Here is a 4,899-nt window from a genome sequence, read left to right as displayed (position 1 = left end):
TATATATATATATATATATACACACACACACACACACACATAAAGCAAATAGTGAACAGAGCACTCCTTAGGAAATTTTCAATTGTGTATTTAAGTAATCTTGATTACTTATTAAATACACGATTGAAAATTTCCTAAGGAGTGCTCTGTTCACTATTTGCTTTATGTTTGGCGTTGGAAGCACCCGGGTATTACAAGTTATATTTTTTAATGATGGTGAGTGTCGGAAGTCGGATTATATATATATATATATATACACAAACACGTATATATATATATATAATAATTCTATGTATATATTTATGTAATATTTTTACATAATTAGGTCATTTTAATAATTACAATTTGAGGACCTACCTGACAACCCAGGCCGAAAGTCCAGGGAATTTAATTTGCTAGCACTGTATTTAACCCTGTAACTTTCTATGACACCATAAAACCTGTACATGGGGGGTACTGTTTTACTTCGCTGAACACAAATATTAGTGTTTCAAAGCAGTAAAATGTATTACAACGATAATATCGTCAGTGAAAGTGACATTTTTCTACACACAAATGGCACTTACTCGGACGAGATAATTGTTGTGGTACATTTTACTGTTTTGAAACACAAATTTTTGTGTTCAGCGAAGTCTCCTGAGTATAACAGCACCCCTCATGTACAGGTTTTATGGTTGTAACTGATCAACGGGCACCCTGACTGGGTACCTTATTTCCAAGTTTAAATAATATTGTTGTACAGATGATAGTAAGCATTGCAACATATGACACATGCTAACAATGTTCTTTCTCTGTTCTCCCCTATAGGTTCTGATGGTACTCTCCCACTGCAAGAGGAGGGTACCATTACCCTAACAGCAGTGGATCCTGATTCAGTGACATCAGTGGCCGAAGAAATGCAGTTGCCACAACTTCCTCCACCATTGGCTGCGCTGTATGCGACGATCCAGGCTCGTCAAGCTGAACTGGAGACGTCCATACAGCAGGATAGGGAGAATCAGCGAGAACTATTGCAGAATGTAATAACCGAGGTACGCTCCATGTCTAACGTTTTGAATGAGGGCGTTAGGCAATTTACATCAGCAATGGTTTCCTTGCAGTAAAATATGCAGCGCTTTATGGAAATGAGGGAGGAAGAGTGCATTTTAATGCGCGTGCAAGCTGCCCATAATTTGGGCATAACCATTGCTGATGTAGATAGCCTAGTTCGTGAACGACGTGCGCAGGGTCTTCCCAGAAGGGATGATGATGATGAATAGATATCTGTAGGAAGAATGCACTCAGATGTTTATTTCTCATTATCATCCACAAATGTGAACACAACTGACACTGTTCATTATAGGTTGTTACATTCTCAATTTCCTCCTGGTTTTCCCTATCCTTCCCCTGAATATACATTGGTTCATTCTCCTCTGCACTATATCCTCCCAGGACTGATCCTAACAACCTGGGCTGCCTCTGCTTTGTTGCTTCTCCCACTTGCTTTTCTAAATAAAAAAAATATTGGATTACAACTTCTGACTTCTCTTTTCTTTAATAATTTATATATATATATATATATATATATATAAATTATTAAAGAAAAGAGGAGTCAGAAGTTGTAATCCAATATTTTTTTATTCAGAAAAGCAAGTGGGAGAAGCAACAAAGCAGAGGCAGCCCAGGTTGTTAGGAGCAGTCCTGGGAGTGTGTATGTGTGTGTGTATGTATGTATATATATATATATATATACAAATATATATATATATATATATATATATATATATATATACATACACACACACATACACACTTGAACGAAAAATATCACTATATATATATATATACCTATTTATAAATAAAAATAATTACAAAAAATTATATATATATATATATATATATATATATATATATATATATATATATGTCTGGAGGGAGTATCTGCAGTAACACAGGGTGTCTGGAGGGAGTATCTGCAGTAATACAGAGTGTCTGGAGGGAGTATCTGCAGTAACACAGAGTGTCTGGAGGGAGTATCTGCAGTAACACAGGGTGTCTGGAGGGAGTATCTGCAGTAACACAGGTTGTCTGGAGAGAGTATCTGCAGTAACACAGGGTCTCTGGAGGGAGTATATATATATATATCCCAGGGATCCTTAGGATAGGTATCAATCCATATCTGCCAAGTGACCCTATGTAGGGGGAACAGTCTCTATTCTGCTCTGTGTCAGTGTGTATCAGGGATCCTTAGGATAGGTGTCAATCCATATCTGCCAAGTGACCCTATGTAGGGGGAACATTCTCTATTCACTTGGCAGATATGGATTGACACCTGTCCTCATGGACCCTGATACACACTGCGGGGGGACCTACTGTCCTCCCCCCACCCCTGCGTGGTGGGTGGGGGCCATAAAAATAATGAGGGGGGACCTACTGTCCTCCCCCCGGCCCCCACCCCTGCGCGGTGGGTGGGGGCCATATATCACAATGGGGGGAGGACCTACTGTCCTCCCTCCCTGGCCCCCACCCCTGAGCGGTGGGTGGAGGCCCCAAAAAAACCAATAAGGGGGGACCTACTGTCCCCCCCCAGCCCCCACCCCTTAGTGGTGGGTGGGGGCCCTAAATAACCCCCCCCCAATCAAAGGTGACTAGGGGTCCCCAAGCCCCTAGTCACCCACCCTCCTACCCCCAAAAAAGTTACCCCCTACCTACACCCCTCACCCTAAAAAATAGTGAAGGGGGAATAAAATAACTAACCTGTAAAGAAAAATTCAACTTATCATTTGACGTCTTCTTTTTTCTAAAATCTTCTTTTTTCAGCCCAAAAAAGGCCAAATAAAAAGCCATAAGAACCGACGCAATTTAAAAAAAAAAAAAAAAACGAGCGCAAAAAAAAATAATCCATCTTCACCCATGGAGGGCTCCGTGTCAGTGTGTATCAGGGATCCTTAGGATATGTCTCAATCCATATCTGCCAAGTGACCCTATGTAGGAGGAACAGTCCCTATTCTGCTCTGTGTCAGTGTCTGGGGGGAGTATCTGCAGTAACACAGGGTGTCTGGAGGGAGTATCTGCAGTAACACAGGGTGTCTGGAGGGAGTATCTGCAGTAACACAGGGTGTCTGGAGGGAGTATCTGCAGTAACACAGAGTATCTGGAGGGATCATCTGCTTGTAACATTTATATGCACTAAAAAAAATAAAAAAATAAAAATAAATAAATAAAATGGTTGCAGCTTCCGAATTAATCTAAAATGGATGCTGTCCAGTAGGTGGGAGGGTCTGCTAGGGAGGGTGTGCTGCTGATTGGCTGGAATGTGTCTGCTGACTGTGAGGTACAGGGTCAAAGTTTACTCAATGATAAAGAATAGGGGGCAGACCGAACATCGCACTTGATGTAAGTTATTAAATACTTATTTTTGTACTTCACTCTGAATGTGCATCTCATTTTTTATATTTTCTTCTTGAGCACATATAAATACATCTATGGAGATTTCAACCCAGATAGAAGATTTGGAACTCCTATTCTGAAAAGAAAAAAATCTCAAGGCTTGCAAACTTCTGTGAAAGTGTGAGTGGCCATTTGTGAACGCAATTTCTTCTTACACCTATATATACAGTTATACACTATGTTGTAATTTGTAATTGGTTCAGCAGATCATCCCTTATTTTTTGTCTGTATTTGTGTGGAAGATAAGAGGAAGTCTTCTGGGATATCATTGGAAATTTCATCCTATACAGGAAAGTTTCTTTCTGCTGAAAATTAAGCACTTGTTACACTGTGGTGGGTGTGCACACACATTGTTTTTTTGTACTTTTGTATTTTTCCTTATTGTGTGACACCATTATGACAGCCAATTATTTTACTAAGATCCAAAGAGGTAGAAATATAAGATTTGAAAAAATGTTTCAGCAAAATGTAGATATTATCCCTTTAAGAGACACAGATAATTTCTATTTCAATAAATTAGAACGCCTAAAGGTTAAAGAAACCAGAAAATGGTGGGAGATATCCTATTTAGAAAGTTATTTAAAAGAAGGGTTAATCCCCAAAGGCTTAAGGGTGGAAAGAATTCCAGCATGTGGTATAGATAATGAGAATTTTTTGAGGAAATGGGATCAGATTTTAGACACCTGCTCACAGAGTCTCATGAAATTGATAATTGAATTTGAAAAGGAAAATAGAGAACAGGTGGAAAATAGAGAACAGTTAGAAAATGATATAAAATATTAGAATCTGAAGGCACCATAAATAAAGATTCCATTGAATATAAAGAGAAAGAACAAGAGATTTGTGTCAAAATTAATAAATTGGAAGAAAAAATTGCAGAAACAAAAAAGAATAAAATGAAAAGAGATAGAAGGGATAAAGCTTATAACACCTTTTCCACAACAAATAAAATAAAAAATAGATATACACGAAATAATCACTATAGAAGAAATAATGGAAATTCAGGGGACACCAATAATTTTTATAAAATAAATATTTCTCCAAGTCAAAAAAGAAATACTTCATCTAATCACATGAGAAATTCACCCTTTAGAAGAAATTCACGATTAAGGAGAAACTCACCAATTAATAAAAAGAAACACTTGTCTCAAAATAGATTTATACGGTCTCCTATTAAAGGCACATCACGCCATCAAAAAGAGAGAGAGGATTTTTCTTCTCTCAATTATCATTCACCAGTAAGAAAATCATATGCACAGGCAGCTAGCACTAGTCGGGATAATTCAGTAGAAAAAGAGGATCTGTTTTTAGGGAGAGAACAAAACCACAAAGAGGGAAGAATCACGCAATTCTTCAAACCCCGATACAATCCAAAGGAACCTTATTAGACAATCAATTAACCCCACCAAAAAGAAAGAGATCAGAGGAAGATATCAGGAGGGAAGACTTCCTGAGAAAAAGAGAAACAAT

The sequence above is a fragment of the Pelobates fuscus genome, chromosome 2 (genome assembly GCF_036172605.1).
Source record: "Pelobates fuscus isolate aPelFus1 chromosome 2, aPelFus1.pri, whole genome shotgun sequence".
Lineage (NCBI taxonomy): Eukaryota > Metazoa > Chordata > Amphibia > Anura > Pelobatidae > Pelobates > Pelobates fuscus.
This window is presented reverse-complemented; position numbering follows the sequence as displayed.